The following is an 18,354-nucleotide window of genomic DNA, read 5'->3' on the forward strand; positions in this document are numbered from 1 at the left end:
TATAAATTTAAATAATGAGAACAGACCCAAGCACTTTTCAGGATTACGTGATCTAAGAAAATATTTGATACTAAGGCTACTTTAACTTTTGGTTAAGTACACGTCTGTTAAAGTTATTAACATTAAATATGGTCCTTCTCATGTCAGGTGTAAACCAGTGTAAGGAAAAATTTGACTGTTTTTACCAAAAATCTGGATAAGTTTAGGGCAAATTCATTAAACTTGGCCTGATATTTTCCCTAACCTAGCAAAGTGTTATGATTCTGACTTACTACTATTGCATCCCTGATAAGAAGGCTCAGATGCTAGAGAAGGCCAGGAAATTCATTTAAATGTCTTTATCAATCATGACAGGGAAAACAAGGAAAGAAGGAACAACGAGACCAGAGACAGACCAGACTTTTGGCTGTAGTTATAGACAGCCCAGGGCCAGAGCCACCTGAGGGCCACCCTGACAACCCCACTAGAGGAGCACCAGGTAAGGGAGCCTGCTTTGGATGTGGAAGCCCAGACCACTGGAGTAGGGAGTGTCTTAATCCTCCAAAGCAGCTGTGACCCCTATGCAAACTAAAAGGGCACTGGAGGAGGGATCGTCTCCAAAGGGAGTGGGAACCAAATACTTCCCCACAAATGGCTGTGATCGACTGATGGGCCTGAGGTTACCAGTGGCTCCCAAGAAGAAAGGCTGTTATCATCACAGGGGTAAAACTTTGGGTGACCCTTCACCTAGCAGGTAAGACTATTAATTTCGTGATTAATATAGGAGCCACTTACTCTATTTTGACTGCTCACTCTGGACCTGTTTCCTCTGAAATCTGCTTGGTTGTAGGTATAAAAAAAGCACCTAGATTTGGGCTCATACTCAGCCTATTTCTTGCTAATGGCCTGCACCTTTGAGGAAAAGTAAGATGAGCCAATCAGACTTTTAAAAAGACTCTAGAAAAATTTTGTCAGTAGATGTCTAAGCCCTGGCTCCAATTGCTATCCATTACTTTAGATTGTAACCTCAATTCTAATACTTCCTATATTATTAACTTAGGAGAGGTTCAAAAAACACTCAGGCAGTATAGGGAACAGCAGCTCCTACAGGCGAGCCCCTCTGCCTATTATGGCCCTGCAAAACCAAGGAACAAAGAATTATTAAAAGCTTAGAAAAGAGGGGTCCCCAACAGACCAGTTAACTCTTAAATAGTAGGGACCTTATACAGTTCTCCCAAGATTCCCAACTGCTGTTAGGCTGCAAAGAGTCAGTGGCTGGGTCTCCTTCTCTCCAATCAAACCTGTTTCATTTAGGTCTCCACAGGACTCCCCCTAAAAGGAAGACTGTTGCAATTGTTTCTGTGAGCCAATTGAAGATCTTAAGCTCTTCTATAAACGAACTCAATCTCCCAAGACTGTTAAGTACTAATAACTAACATCAAACTCCTGGAGCTTCTCTTTATTACCTTTCTCTTAAGAGTCCTTGTTTTCTTCTTTACTTGCACCCCACCTGAGATCCCCTTTTCACTATTGGGGATCCTAGTTATGGTCCCTTCTCTCACCTTTACTGGTTCCTCTCCTTATTATTCTTGGGTTACTTCTATTTGGACCAAGCCTCTTTAACCTTTTGTTAAATTTGTCTATTCCAGAATTGAGTCCATTAAATTACGGACAGCTCTCATGCAAGGCTTCCAGCCCATCTTCACAAGTGGCCCTGAAACTATACTCAACTCTCTAGATCGAAGCTCCAACTCCCAGTCTGGAACCCCCAGCTCAGTCCAGTCCCTAGATGAATTTGCGTGGATTTTTCTGAGGCCCACTCACTCTGCCAACACCAACCAGTAATCTCTACCAAGCTCTGAAGTAGCTACAGAAGACAGACCCTCATCCTAGTCCCCAAAGATTTTTTTTCATTGCTGATCAGAGATGGGGGAATGATGAGACAGGTAAAGAATTAACAGGAACAAGCTTGTGAGTTAACAGCAATGAGCTTAAAAATTAACCTCTTGGCTCTGAGTCCCCTGGCTAGCGGTGGGAATAGAATGGTTCCCAGAAGAAGCCAACTGTAATGGCAATCACCTGCAAGCTGACAAGCATCCTACATCTTGCATAGAAAAAAAACACCCAGCTAAACAGAAATCCACTGCAGCTGTCTACTCTAGACTGCACCCCTGGCAACTTCTCTGCCGGTGCTTCTCTTCTTAAATAAAATTTCTGACTTCTACCCCCTATCCCTTCTGAATTCTTTCAAAACCTGTGTGAAACAAGATGAAAACCCCGGCAACTATCACCAATCTTCTCCACATTCTTCTAACTTTTTCTCCTTGTTTTTGGCTGACATCTTGCCTAATTGTTCATGGAGAAACTAGAGAATTGTCTTTCCAGCTCCCAAGAAAGGAAAATGCAGAGGCCCACACTCATCTTATCTTTTATTCCCCCCATCATTGTCCAAAAATGTGTCCCTCCTGTCAAAAGCCAAACCTGAGCTAAAAGACCTAGATTTAAAGAGCCACTCTCTAAAACAACAAAAACAACCAAACACCCCCAAAAGAAGGTGTAAGAAGGGCATGGTGACCCTCCCCCTTTTGTTCTTGGAAGAGGAGATAACACCCTCCCCATTGGAAGATGACCTCCCTATGCCAGAGGGAGAGTGACATTCTTGCCATCAAGGAAGGGAAGTTGAGAATGAGCGAATTCTCCACAAACAGACCATGATTAAAAATAATTCTGTTCTTGATTTCCAGTCCAGGTGGCAGAGTAGTTAAATGTGCTCACCTCCTCTGAGGACCACATTGTTACAACTAAACTACAGAAAAACCATCATTGAGAACTGCCTGAAGTCTAGATGAACCAAATCCCTTCAACTATGGACATACAGAAGAAACCACCTTGAGACTGGTAGGAGGGGCAGAGACATGGAACTGTGTGGTCCCACACCTGCATGTGACCATTAAAAATTGGGAAGGATAGCTCAGAGAAGCAAGGGGTCCCAGCCTTACACCAGGCATGCCAGCCCAGGGTTTCAGTGCCAGGGAGAGAAGTTCCCATAATTTTTGCCTGTAAAAACCAGCAGAGATTGTGTTTGAGTGAGCCAGAGGGCGGCTACAATCCTAGGTGCTCCTCTTAAAGAGCCTGCGCACAGAGTCACTGCTCTGAATCCTGCACTGGGGAAACAGCTGGAAAGGCACAAGGGACATAAGGAGAGGAACTGAATTGTCTAACTTCAGGGTGAGGACTGAAGGGGCAGCTTTCTCCTGGAGGGAGGAGCTGATGGAAATCATAGTTTTGTTTTGTTTTGTTTTTTTGAGCCCTCCCACTCCCTGCATGCAGAAGCAGGCAAGTGCCATACTTGAGTTTCCATCAAAGTGGCTATCACCTTTGTCTGCTCTGCCCTAGTGATTCCCTGCCACACCCAACTTTTGGCCACACAAACTGCTTCTGATAGTTTTTCCACACAAACAGCCTGGCACGTGCTGTGGACATTCATAAAAATCTCTCTAAGGTTCACAAAACCAAAACAAGCAACATCTGGCTTCAGCATGTCCCATACCTCTTTCTGAGCAGCCCTAAGCCTGGCATTAGTGACAGCCGGCGTTGGTTCAGAGATTGGCCTCTTCAGGCACCTCCCATCCAATGTGGGTGGCTACCATCTTCAGATTGCTTTGTGGCTCATACCAAGGAATTCCTGGCAGGGAACATGCTGTGGCTATACTTGGCCTGCAGTGGGGCCTCTCCAAGGAGGCCCTAGTGCTGGCATGCCCAGTGGCCAACTTAGGACCAAGCAGTGTCCAAGGACAACACAGCCAAAGGGCAAACTGAGCAGGCACCAGAGCCCCACTAAAGAAAACCCTGCTTTGTAGGGCCAGCCCTTGCACCACAGCTTCTCCACAAAGTCAGTTCTCACAACCAATCAGCCTGAGTGTCAATCCCTCCCATTGACATGGAAACAGCAACCAAGACTCAACTACAACAGGAGGGCACACACAACCCATACAAACAGCACCTAGCTCAGGTGGCCAGGGAGACTGCACCACTGGGTCCCGGAGGACACCTATTACATAAGGCTAAGACTGAGCGGCTTAGCAGCCCTACCTTAATACATAGAAACAAACACGGGGAGGCAGCCAAAATGGGGAGACAAGGAAATATGTCCCAAATAAAAGAACAGAACAAAGCTCCAGAAAAAGAACTAAACAAAATGGAGATACACGATCTACCAGATACAGAGTTCAAAACACTGATGATAAGGATGCTTAATTACAGGGAGAATTTCAACGAAGAGATAGGAAACATAAAAATGGAGCTAGAAAACACAGAAAAAGAAACAGTCAGGAATAAAAGGTACAATAAACGAAATGAAGAATATATTATAGGGAATCAACAGTAGATTAGATGAAGCAAAGGATTGAATCAGCAATTTAGAAGATACGGTAGCAGAAAACACCCAAACAGAACAGCAAAAAGAAAAAATAATCCAATAAAATGAGGATAGTTTAAAGGGCCACTGGACAATATTAAGCATACCAACATTTGCATTATAGGGATGCCAGAAGGAGAAAAGGGAGAGTAAGAAATCGAAAATCTATTTGAGGAGTGATGTCATAAAATGGCGATGTGAAGGGAGGTTCTTGAAATCTCTCCTGGAATTTACAACAAATTGAACAACTGTAGCTCCACAAAGGACTCCCTGCGCAGCAGATAGGCAAGACTAAGAAGCACACTACTGAATAACCTAAAGGTGGGCAAATTGTGTGAGTGTGGGAGGAGGGAAAGGAGAAGTGCTGGGATGGGGCCGCACGAGTGCAGGATGCAGACCTACCTCAGTGCTTCAAGCTCGCTGCATCCTGGAACTACTGTAGATGTGGGAGAGGGAAGAAATTGGACTGCTAGGGCCCCGCTTATGGTCCACAGGGCTGAGGGGAAAGCGTATAATGCAGCTGAACCCAACGCTCATCGCAGAAAACTCAGAGCAATGACTGACGGAAGAAGGCTGAAAACAGTGGTTTAAGCTCTCAATGCAGAAGCAGAGAATGGAAGCCTTAGGCACTGAGACTAGCTGCTCCTTCCCTACCCTCCCAGAGCTCACCCCACCCCCACCTGCCCAGTGCTAGAAACATAACAGTAGCAGTGTCAGATCAAAAGAACAGAATACTTGCAGTTCTGAGAACTGTGGTGTGCAGACACAGATTTGCAGCCCATCTAGTTCTGGCAAAGTGCAGGGAGCTGTGGAAGGAGGACTAGCTGTGGTGGTGGTCGTTGCCATTACTCTGGGCCATCGTTCAAACCCAACCCACCCCTGTCCCCACCTATCTGGGTGGATCACTGTAGGAGTAAACAGAGCTGCTGAAACACACAGGCTCTGAATTTGGTGCAGGAAGAGCTTTGGAACTTCAAAAGCTCTCTGCATACCCACACTGATGCAGTACCCTATGACCCAGGCAAACTGTTCACAGAGGAGAAGCCTGCCTTCCAGGGAATCCCCCCCTTATGTGAGAAGCTGGAATAGTGCAGAGAAAACATAACATTACAGTGTGAAAGAGAATAAAAGGCTGCAGTGGCAGAGAAAAAGAAATTCTACCAACACTTACTGGAAAACAAAAGAAAGACCTCTTCCTATCAACCTGTTGCAGAACCCACTCTTGTAAATGTTTAGGAAGAGAAATAATAAATCATTAATTGCTATGAATAACCAAGGCAACAAGACAGCTCAGAAAGAAAATGAAAAGTCTCCAGAAAATGAACTTAAAGATACAGAAATGTGTGACTTAAACGACAGAGAATTCAAGATTACAGTTCTGAAAAAACTCAACGAGATGTAAGAAAACACAGACAGGATGTTTCATGAATTCAGAAACACAATCAAAGAACAAAATGAACATTTTACCAAAGAGATTGAAATTTTTAAAAAGAATCAAATAGAATTTCTGGAGATTAAGAACTCAAGAGAAGGCAGTAGAGTTGACCAGATGGAGGAAAGAATCAGTGACATCGAAGATAGAAACCTGGAAATGACATGGATGGAAGAAGAAAGAGACATGAGATTTAAAAGAAATGAAAGAACTCTACAAGAACTTTCTGACTGCATCAGAAAGAGCAATATAAGAATCATGGGCATACCAGAAGGAGAAGAAAGAGAGAACAGAACAGTGAGTATATTCAAACAAACAGTTGATGAGAACTTCCCAAACTTGTGAAAAGAATTGAATCCTTGAATCCAAGAAGCAAATATAGAACACCTAATTACCTCAACCTCAACAGGCCTTCTCCAAGACACATTGTATTGAAGCTGACAAAAATCAATGGCAAAGACAGAATCCTCAAGACAGCCAGGGAAAAGAAGACGGTAACCTACAAAGGAAAGCCCATTAGAATACCATCTGATTTTTCTGCAGAAACTTTAGAAGCCAGGATGGAGTGGAACCAAATATTCAAACTATTGAAAGACAGAAATTATGAGCCAAGAACAATACAACCAGCAAAGGTATTCTTTAGATATAAAGGAAGAATAAAGACCTTTCCAGACATACAGAAGCTGAGGGAATTTTCTAACACAACCTGCACTACAAAAAAATACTAAAGGTGGCTATTCAACCACCATCAACAGGGACAATTTGTGGCAACCAAAACAAAAATGGGGAGAGTAAAGGCCTGAACTGGAATATGGTAATGAAGACAGGAAGCATGCTGAAGAAAATGGAATACTGTATTTTTGAAACTTTGTTTTACATAAACTTAATGGTAACCACTCAAAAAAAAAAATCCAGAACTGAAATATATACTGTAATAAAAGAAAAAACCAAGGGAGAAATTATAGAATACCACCACAGAGAAATAATAGACAACAACAGAAAGGCCAAGAAACAATGAAGACACAGTCTTACCAGAAAACTAAAAATAGAAAGATAGGAGAGCATCACATATCAATAATCACCCTAATATAAATGGACTGAACTCACCAATAAAAAGGAAGGCATAAGGCCAGCCTGGTGGCTCAGGCGGTTGAAGCTCCATGCGCCTAACTCCGAAGGCTGCTGGTTCGATTCCCACATGGGCCAGTGTGCTCTCAACCACAAGGTTGTCAGTTCAATTCCTCGAGTCCCACAAGAGATGATGGGCAGCGCCCCCTGCAACTAAAATTGAACATGGCACCTTGAGCTGAGCTGCAGCTGAGCTCCCGGATGACTCAGTTGGTTGGAGCGCATCCTCTCAACCACAAGGTTGCTGGTTCGAATCTCGCAAGGGATAGTGGGCTGTGCCCCTTGCAACTAGTAACGGCAACTGGACCTGGAGCTGAGTTGTGCCCTCCACAACTAAGACTGAAAAGACAACAACTTGAAGCTGAACAGCACCCTCCACAACTAAGATTGAAAAGACAACAATTTGACTTGGAAAAAAGTCCTGGAAGCACACATTGTTCCCCAATAAAGTCCTATTCCCCTTCCCTAATAAAATATTCTTTTTTTAAAAAAAAGGAAGGTACAGAGTAGCAGATAGGATAAAAAAACTGAACCCAACCATATGCTGTCTACAAGAGACACATCTCAGCTACAAGACAAAAAAAAACTCAAGTGTAAGAGTAGAAATTAACAATCCAAGCAAATGATACCAGAGAAAATCAGGTGTACCCATACTGATATTAGATGAAACAACTTCAGGGTAAAAGAGGTAACAGGAGACAAAGATGGGCATTTCATAATGTTAAAGGGGACTATACAACAAGAAGACATAACAGTCATCAATATTTATGCCGCCAATCAGGGAGCACCGAAATATACCACACAACTACTAACAGTACTGAAGACAGAAATTGACCAAAACATAATGATACTAGGGGACCTAAATACATCATTGACAGCTATGGATAGATCATCCAAACAGAAAATAAATAAAGAAATAGCAGCCCTAAACAACACATTAGATGAAATGGACATAATTGATATTTATAGAGCACTTCATCTTAAAACATCAGACTATACATTATTGCTGGTGTGCATGGAACATTCTCCAAGATAGACCATATATTGGACATAAAACTGGACTCAACAAACTTAAGATAGTTGAAATCATACCAAGCAAATTCTCTGATCACAAGGCTTTGAAATTGGATATCAATTGCAACAAAAAAGCAGGAAAACCCACAAATAAGTGGAGATTAAACAACATACTTTTAAAGAATGATCGGGTCAAAGAAGAAATAAGAGGAGAGATCAAAAGACACATAGAAACAAATGAGAATGAAAAGGCATCCTACCAAAATTTTTGGGATGCAGCAAAAGCAGTTTTAAGAGGGAAATTTATATCATTACAGGCCTATCTCAAGAAACAACAAAAATCCCAAACAAATAACCTCATGTTACACCTTAAAGAAGTAGAAAAAGAAGAACAAGTGAAACCCAAAGTAAGCAGAAGACAGGAAATAATAAAAATCAGAGCAGAAATAAATAAAATAGATAACGAAAATACAACAGAAAAAATTAATGTGACAAAGAGCTGGTTCTTTGAAAAGATTAATAAAATTGACAAACCCTTGGCTAGACTCACTAAGATAAAAAGAGAAAAGGCACTAATAAACAAAATCAGAAATGAAAAAGGGGAAGTTATCACGGATGACACAGAAATACAAAGGATCATCCAAGAATACTATGATGGACTATATGCCACTAAATTGAATAACCTAGAAGAAATGGACAAGTTCTTAGAAACATATAGCCTTCCTATGCTGAACCATGAAGAACTGGAAAATCTAAACAGACAGATCACCAGTAATGAAATTGAATCAGTCATCCAAAACCGTCCCAAAAGCAAAAGTCTGGTACCAGATGGCTTCACTAGTGAATTCTAACAAACCTTCAAAGAGGATCTAATACCAATCCTGCTCAAACGCTTCCAAAAAATTGAAGAAGAGACAGTATTCCCTAGCTCATTTTATGTTGCCAACATTACCCTGATACCAAAACCTGGTAAGGACAACACAAAAAAAGAGAACTACAGACCAATATATCTGATGAATACAGATGCAAAAATCCTAAACAAAATTCTAGCAAACTGAAATTCAACAATGTATTAAAAAGATTATTCATCACGACCAAGTGGGGTTCATCCCAGGGACACAAGGATGGTTCAACATACGCAAGTCCATCAATGTGATACATCACATAAACAAAAAAGGACAAAAATCACATGATTATATCAATTGATGCAGAAAAAGCATTTGACAAGATAAAAAATCCATTTATGATTAAAACACTTAATAAAATAGGTATAGAAGGAAAATACCTTAACATAATAAAGGCCATATATGACAAACCCTCAGCTAATCTCATAATTAATGGTGAAAAACTGAAGCCCTTTGCTCTATGTTCAATAGCACGACAGGGCTGTCCTCTATCACCTCTGCTTTTCAACATAGTGTTGGAAGTCCTCGTCAGAGCAATCAGATAGGAGAAAGAAATTAAAGCCATCCAAATTGGAAATGAAGAAGTTAAATTGTCACTCTTTGCAGATGACATGATGCTATATATAGAAAACCTTAAAGACTCCACCAAAAAGCTATTAAAAACAATCAACAAATACAGTAATGTGGCTGGCTACAAAATCAAAGCACAAAAGTCCATTGCTTTCATATATACTTACAATGAAATCTCAGAAAAAGAAATTTAAAAAAAACCAAATCCTTTTGCAATTGCAGCAAAAAGAATAAAATACCTAGGAATAAACAATGAAGGATGTGAAAGACCTATATGCTGAAAACTACAAGACATTTTTAAAAGAAATTGAAGAAGACACAAAGAAATGGAAATACATTCCATGCTCATGGATTGGAAAAGTCAACATAGTTAAAATGGCCATATTACCCAAAGCAATATACAGATTTAATGCAATCCCTATCAAAATCCCAATGGCATTTTTTAAAGAAATAGAACAAAAAATCATCAGATTTGTTTGGAACCACAAAAGACCCCAAATAGCCAAAGCAATCTTAAGATAAAAGAACAATACTGGAGGTATCACACTCTCTGACTTTAGCTTGTACTACAGGGCAAAAATAATAAAAACAACATGGTATTGGCAGAAAAACAGACACATAGACTAATGGAATAGAATTGAGAACCCAGAAATAAAACCACATAAATATGGACAGACAATTTTTGACAAAGAAGCTAAAAACATACAATGGAGGACAGACAGCCTCTTCAATAAATGGTGCTGGGAGATTGGATAGCCACGTGCAAAAGAATGAAACTGGACTGCTTTCTGTCACCATGTACCAAAATTAATTCAAAATGGATCGAAGACTTAAGCATAAGACCTGACACAATTAACTCATAGAAGAAAACATAGGTACTAAACTTATGGACCTTGGGTTCAAAGAACATTTTATGAATTTTACTCCAAAGGCAAGCGGAGTAAAAGCTAAAATAAATGAAGGGGACTATATCAAACTTAAAAGCTTCTGCACAGCAAAAGAAACCATCTACAAAATAAAGAGGCAACCAAATGAATCGGAGAAGATTTTTGCAAATGTACCTCCGATAAGGGGCTAATATTCAAAATATTCAAGGAACTCATGCAATTCAACAACAAAAAAACAAACAACCCAATCGAAAAATGAGCAGAGGACCTGAAGAGACATTTCTCCAAAGAGGACATACAAATGGCAAATAGACATATGAAAAAATACTCAACATCACTAATCATCAGAGAAATGCAAATGAAAACCACAATGAGATATCACTTTACCCCAGTCAGAATGGCTATTATCAACAAGACAAATAGGAACAAGTGTTGGAGAGGCTGTGGAGAAAAAAGAACCCTCATACTCTTGGTGGGAATGCAGACTGGTGCAGCCGCTATGGAAGGTTCCTCAAAAAATTACGAATAGAATTACCATATGACCCAGCAATCCCTCTCCTGGGTATCTACCCAAAAAATCTGAAAACATTTATCCATGAAGACACGTGTGCTCCAATGTTCATTGCAGCTTTATTTACAGTGGCCAAGACATGGAAACAACCAAACTGTCCTTCGATAGATGAATGAATAAAGAAGTTGTGGTATATATACACAATGGAATACTATTCGGCAGTAAGAAAAGATGAAATAGGACCATTTGTGACAACATGGATGGATCTTGAGAGTATAATGCTAAGCGAAATGTCAGTCAGAAAAAGCAGAGAACCATATGATTTCACTGATATATGGTACAAAAACCAAAAACAACCAAAGAACAAGACAAACAAATTAGAAACAAAAACTCATAGACACAGACAATAGTTTAGTGGTTACCAGAGTTTAAGGGGGGAGGGGTGTGGTCAATGAGGGTCAAGGGAATCAAATATATGGTGATGGAAGAGCTGACTCTGGGTGGTGAACACACAATGTGATTTATAGATGATGTAATACAGAATTGTACACCTGGAATCTATGTAACTTTACTAACAATTGTCACCCCAGTAAACTTTAATTAAAAAAAGAAAAGTGAAAACCTATTTGAAGAAATAATGATGGAAAACTTCCCTAACCTGGTGAAGGAAATGGATATTCAAGCTCAGGAAACTCAGAAAGTGCCAAAACACATCATAATTAAAATGGCAAAGGTTAAAGACAAACAAAGTATCTTAAAAGCAGGAAGAAAAAAGTAGTTAATTACCTACAATGGAGCACCCATAAGACTGTTGGTTGATTTCTTTAACAGAAACATTGTGAGCCCAAAGGGATTGGCAGGAAATATTCAAAGTGATGAAAAGCGATGACTTACAACCAAGGTTACTCTACCCAGCAAAGCTGTCATTTAGAATTGAAGGATAAAAAGCTTCCCAGACAAGTAAAAGCTAAAGGAGTTCATCACCACCAAACCAGGATTACAAGGAATGTTAGAGGGACTGCTTTAAGATAAAAAGGAAAAACAAGATTAAAAATATGTATAATAAAATGGCAATAACTACACATCTATCAAAAATTACTTTAAATGTAAATAGATTAAATGCTCTAATTAAAGGATAGGGTGGTTGAATGAATAAGAAAACAAGACCTTTACAAATGCTGCCTACAAGGACTCACTTCAGATTGAAAGGCATACCCAGGCTGAAAGTAAAGGGATGGGGAAAGGATATTTCATGAAAATGAAAACAAAGAAAAAATACTGAGGTAGCAATACTTATACCAGACAAAACAGACTTTAAAACAAAGGCTATAACAAGTGACAAATAAGGACCCAGTAAATTCCAGTTCTGAGTATTTATCCAAAGAAACCCAATATGCTACTTTAAGGGGATAAATGCATCCATATGTTCATTTCAGCATATTTTATAAAGGCCTAGTTGTGGAGGCAGCCGGGTTTCTACTGATGGATGAAGGATAAAAAGTAGTGGTACATATATACAATGGAATATTGCTCAGCCATGGATAGGAGAGGGTTCTTGCCATCTGTGGCAGCATGAATGGACCTGGAAGACATTGTGCTGAATGTAGAGAGTCAGACAGAGAAAGATACATGCAATGTGATTTCGCTTATCACTCTAAAGAATAAAACAAACAAACAAAACAGAAACAAACACATAGATACAGAGAACATTTTGATGGCTGCTAGGTGGGAGAGGGCTGGGAGTGAGTGAAAAATAAGAGGGGATTAAGAAAAAGAAATTGTTTGTTACAAAGTACTCATGGGGATGTAGGGTATAGCACTAGTATTGTATAGTCAATAGTATTGCATAACTATGTATGGTGTCTGTTGAGTACTAGATTTATCAGGGTGATAGATAGGAAGGGGATTGGGGGACAGGGTGAAAAAAGTGAAGGGATTAAGAAGTGCACATTGGGCCTTTACTGCGGTGATGACCTCCCCACAAGAACATGCCTCTCGCTAAGGATCTCCTCCATCCCCCTCCAGAAGAGGAAACACAAGAAGAAGCACCTGGTGCAGAGCCCCAATTCCTCCTTTTGTTTCTCATTTGTTTGTCTTGTTCTTTTGTTGTTTTTGGTTTATATACCACATATCAGTGAAATCATATGGTTCTCTGCTTTTTCTGTCTGACTGATTTCACTTAGCATTATACTCTCACGATCCATCCATGTTGTCACAAATGTTCCTATATCATCTTTTCTTACCGCCGAATAGTATTTCATTGTACTGTGTATATATACCACAACTTCTTTATCCATTCATCTATCGAAGGACAGTTTGGTTGTTGCCATGTCTTGGCCACCATAAACAAAGCTGCAATGAACATTGGAGCACACGTGTCTTCATGGATAAATGTTTTCAGATTTTTTTGGTAGATACCCAGGAGAGGGATTGCTGGGTCATATGGTAATTTTATTGGTAATTTTTTGAGGAACCTCCACACTGCCTTCCATAGTGGCTGCACCAGTCTGCATTCCCACCAACAGTGTATGAGGGTTCCTTTTTCTCCACAGCCTCTCCAATACTTGTTCCTACTTGTCTTGTTGATGATAGCCATTCTGACTGGGGTGAGATGATATGTCATTGTGGTTTTCATTTGCATTTCTCTGATGATTAGCGATGTTGAGCTTTTTTTCATATGTTTATTTGCCATTTGTATGTCCTCTTTGGAGAAATGTCTCTTCAGGTCCTCTGCCCATTTTTCGATTGGGTTGTTTGTTTTTTTGTTGTTGAGTTGCATGATTTCCTTGAATATTTTGGATATTAGCCCCTTATCGAAGGCACTGTTTGCAAAAATCTTCTCCCATTCAGTTGGTTACCTCTTTATTTTGTAGATGGTTTCCTTTGCTGTGCAGAAGCTTTTAAGTTTCATATAGTCCTATTTGTTTATTTTAGCTTTTACTTCCATTGCCTTTGGAGTCAAATTCATAAAATGCTCTTTGAACCCAAGGTCCATAAGTTTAGTACCTATGTTTTCTTCTATGCAGTTTATTGTGTCAGGTCTTATGCTGAAGTCTTCGATCCATTTTGAATTAATTTTGGTACATGGTGACGGATAACAGTCGAGTTTCATTCTTTTGCACGTGGCTATCCAATCTCCCAGCACCATTTATTGAAGCGGCTGTCTTTCCTCCATTGTATGTTTTTAGCTTCTTTGTCAAAAATTGTCTGTCCATATTTATGTGATTTTATTTCTGCATTCACAATTCTATTCCATTAGTCTATGTGTCTGTTTTTTCGGCCAATACCATGCTGTTTTGATTATTGCAGCCCTGTAGTACAAGCTAAAGTCAGGGAGTGTGATACCTCCAGTATTGTTCTTTTTTCTTAAGATTGCTTTGGCTATTCAGGGTCTTTTGTGGTTTCAAACAAATCTGACGATTTTTTGTTCTACCCAATTCCTTCTTAACAGCCGTGAAATGCCAAGGATGCTATAAAATCACCACCATCTTTAGCCAAGCACAAACAATAGTTTTGTGTGTTCGCTGCTCCATGGTCTTCTCTCAGCCTACAGGAGAAAAAGCAAGGCTTACAGAAGGATGCTCCTTCAGAAGGAAGCAGCACTAAAAGGATCCTGAGTCAAGATGAGTGAGGAACCATCCCAGTAAACACATTTTGGATACAAAAAAAAAAAAAAAAGAAGTGTGAATTGGTAATTACAGTATAGCATAGAGAATATAGTCAAGGTACTAATTATGCATAGTGCCAGGTCTGTACTAGACTAGTCAGGGAGATAAATTATATAAATGTGTAAGCACTATGCTCTATACCCTAAATTAATATACAATAATATTGAATGTCAAAATAAATAAAGTGATGGGCCGCCTGGTGGCTAAGGTGGTTGGAGCACCATGCTCCGAACGCGGAGGTGGCCGGTTTGATTCCCACATGGGCCAGTGAGCTGCACCCTCTACAGCTGAGATTGTGACAATGGCTATCCCTGGAGCTGGGCTGCGTGAGCCGTGGGAAGTTGGTGTGAGCTGCCATGGGCTGCCGCGGGCTGCTGTGTGCTGCCGTGGGCTACGGTGTGCTGCCATGAGTGGCCGGCAGCCGTCGTGAGCGGCTGGTAGCTGGTGAGAGCTGCCATGATCTGCTGTAAGCGACCAACCCATGACTGGTGACCGACTTCCTCAGCGGGGAAAGTGCAAGGCTCATAACACCAGCGTGGGCCAGGGAGCTGTGTCCTACACAACCAGACTGAGAAACAACGGATTGAAACAGAGTGGGGGGTGGGAGGCGGAAGAAGGGGGGAAATATATTAAATAAATGAATAAATAATAAATAAACAAACAAATAAATAAATATAAATAAATAAAGTGGGGGGAGGGAATCGTGCTCCTCCTTTAGCATCCCCACATAGTTTAGTTACTTCTTGACAATTGCCTCTTTTTGTTAAACCCAACATAAAATAATTTAGGTCTTACTACTCCTCTGGGTCTTCGTTTCCTTAAGAGGGCTGCATGTCATGTAACACTTACAGGAAAGACATTTGTATGATTTTCTCATGTTAATATGTTTCGCATCTATTCAATTCTCAGGCACAGTCTGAGAAGGTGGAGGTAAGTAAGGTTTTGCCTCGGTGACATCTCCCTTTCCGGTGTCTGTATTCTACCTCCTTCATTGGCGTGATTGTTCAGAATGCTGACAAGCTCTCAGCTACAATCGTAGAAACTATGAATATGGGCAGCATCTTTCAAAATTAAACATACTATTACCACACAATCCAGCAATCATGCTCCTTGTTATTGATTAACCCAAATGAGTCAAAAACTTACATCTACATAGAAATCTGCACGTAGATGTTCCCCGCGACTTTATTCATAACTGCCAGAACTTGGAGGCAACCAAGATGTCCTTCAGGAGGTGAGTGGACACGTGGATGGGGGTACATCCAGGCAATGAATGTTATGCGGTGCTTAAAAGAAATGAGCGAGCTACAGAGCCATGAGGAGACTGTTGGGGAACCTTAAATGCATATTACTAACTGGAAGAAGCCAATCTGAATAGGTTACATACTTATAGTTCCAACTACCTCTGATATTCCCAAAAAGGAAAAACTCTGGATCGGTGGGTTGCAGGGGGCATGGGGTGGTGAATAGGCAGAGCGCAGGATTTTTAACGCAGAAATCATTCTGTGTGATACTGTAATAGTGAGATACACTTGTCCAAACACGTAGACCTGCAAGGCCAAGAGTGAACCTTAATGTAAACTCTGGACTCAGATCATCATGATGGGACAATGCAGATTCACTGACTACAACCTACACACTGCTCAGGGGCAGGGTAGGAGGGAAGGAGAGGCTGAGTGTGTGTGTGTGTGTGTGTGTGTGTGTGTTTGGGGGTGGGGGAGCAGCAACGGCAGAGCAGGGGGCATATGGGAATTCAGCTCAGTTTGCTGTGAACACAAAACTGCTCTAAAAAAAACCCTATATATTTAAAAATCCAGTACTATCCCATGGCTGGTCCTCCTTGAGACTCCAGTTTGTCTGGGCCACATCAGAGCCGAAATTCTGTGAATAATTATCCTCTCAACACACATCCATCCTTTCAATGTCTTCACTGACATCCGTTCTGTATTTCACTATGCTTTTGTCATACACCAGATTGCTCCCAAAACTGCTCTCTCTCACCACGAACCCTGATGATTTTTGTGGTGAACATGCAATGTCCACTTTGCATTTTCCATCTTATTGGGACACTCTAGAAGCTGTAGAGGAGGAAACAGTCTCCTCTACCCTCTGAGGGTGTCTGTCTGCGCCTAGGATAGAAAGTGACATAAGGCAGACGAACAGGAGACAAGCATCCAATTTTATTAAATGTTTACATGTATGCGGGAGCCTTCACAAGAGAATGGAGACCTGAACAGGAGACCAGAGCAGGAAGCTTTTGTACCTTTTACACAAAGAATTGATAAGATTTGTCAATTTGTGAAGGATGGACAAGACAAAGGGGTTTGGCTGTGGATGTCGATGGGGAAGAAGTAACTAGGAAGATAGTGGCGAGTTTAACAAGATTTCTTGGTAGGGATTACTCGGCCTCCAACTCTGTCTCCCTCTCCCGTCTCTGGTGATAAAAAGTCCCTTCCTCCTGGTACAGGGAGAGTATCCTTCATGTCGGAATTTTATCTCCTGTTGTCAGGAAGGGGATCACAGTGTCCTTGCACCTGCTGTGTCTTAAGTGCCTTGAATTCAAAATAATGGGTCAAAGAGGCACCGTTTTTGGGGGTGCCTCCTTTGGAGCATTCTGGGTAAGTGGCCTATTTATCTTTGTTCCTCACGAACTTGCATCTCTGGCTCCAAACAACTGGAAGCGTCTTTCATTCCTACCTTTCCCAATGCTCCTCCATGGCCCTGTTTGCCAGCAGAGGCTCCTCTGCCTCGGTGTTAAAATGTGAAGTACACCTGTTACTTGCCCGGGGCCCTACAGAGTCTATTATCGCTACAATTTTTTTCCTTTAAAAATAACCTCTGGGTGATCTAGTGCATTTATATCATGTTAATTATGAATTCTATGCTTATAAACCCCCGATTCCATTTCCATCCAGAATTAAATACACAGCCTCATAGACATGATGTATTAAAAACGGCTCAACCCTAAAATCTTGGTCTTCACCTTCCTTACCTTGGCTGTGCCCAGACTTCCCATCTGACTGGCATGTACTACTATTCACCCAGTGACCCCACTGCAAACTCTGGAAGCATTTCCCCATCGTGTGTCTCCCCATGTCATAGACAATCCATTGCCCAGTCCTGCCCATTCTTCCTCTGATATGCATCTTCAAACACTTCTCTCCATTTTCACGACTATCCGCTAACCGTTTATTTAATCGTTTGCTCCTTAAACGTCATCCACGTTGTTCCAGTTTGGGGCCGTGAGGTACAGGGCTTCTAAGTGTATTCATGTCCAGGAATTTTCATGAATACTAGTATACGTGTTGTCAGGCCCCGAGGGGTGGGGGCCTCCAGGCCACCCTTGGGTTTGATGCCTCACTCCCTAGAAGGACTCACAGGACTCCACAAAGATGACTTCCTGGAGGTCTGATACCTCATGGCCCAAGGCCCCCAGCTAAACAAGCACACTCATCAGGCAGGACTTTGCAAGAGCTTATATGTTTCCTCCCAGGACTCTGGAGAGGTCAGACCATTATTTGGAATGTGTAGGTTCCGAACATCCCAGACTTGCTCAGTGAACCTTCTAATGCACAATCCGTTTTCTTTTATCACGCATAAATGTCTGGGGGTTGGAAGATAATACTGTTGCATTTCAATGTTTCTTTGCACATTTCTGTTCGATGTGTTATCTGCAAATATTTTCTCCCAGCCTCTATCTTTTGTCATTTCATCCTATTCAGAGGGTGTTTCATAGACCCTAGGTTTTTAAATTTGACGACTTCCAATGTCTCCATTCCTTTTTATGGATCATGCTTCTGGTGTGAAGTCTAAAAATCTCTTTGCCTGGTCCTAGATCCCAAA

At 41.0% G+C, this 18,354-nt stretch overlaps 1 pseudogene across 1 annotated transcript; it reads left to right on the top strand.

Moving 5' to 3' along the window:
* The first annotated feature begins 12,831 nt into the window (after window positions 1–12,831).
* LOC308490613 (small ribosomal subunit protein eS27-like) lies at window positions 12,832–14,449 on the top strand (annotated as a pseudogene). Its single transcript has 2 exons — window positions 12,832–12,920; window positions 14,295–14,449. The product of its transcript is annotated as a small ribosomal subunit protein eS27-like (transcript).
* The last annotated feature ends 3,905 nt before the right edge of the window (window positions 14,450–18,354 follow it).

The sequence above is a fragment of the Rhinolophus hipposideros genome (assembly GCF_964194185.1).
Source record: "Rhinolophus hipposideros genome assembly, chromosome: 21".
Taxonomy (NCBI): Eukaryota; Metazoa; Chordata; class Mammalia; order Chiroptera; family Rhinolophidae; genus Rhinolophus; species Rhinolophus hipposideros.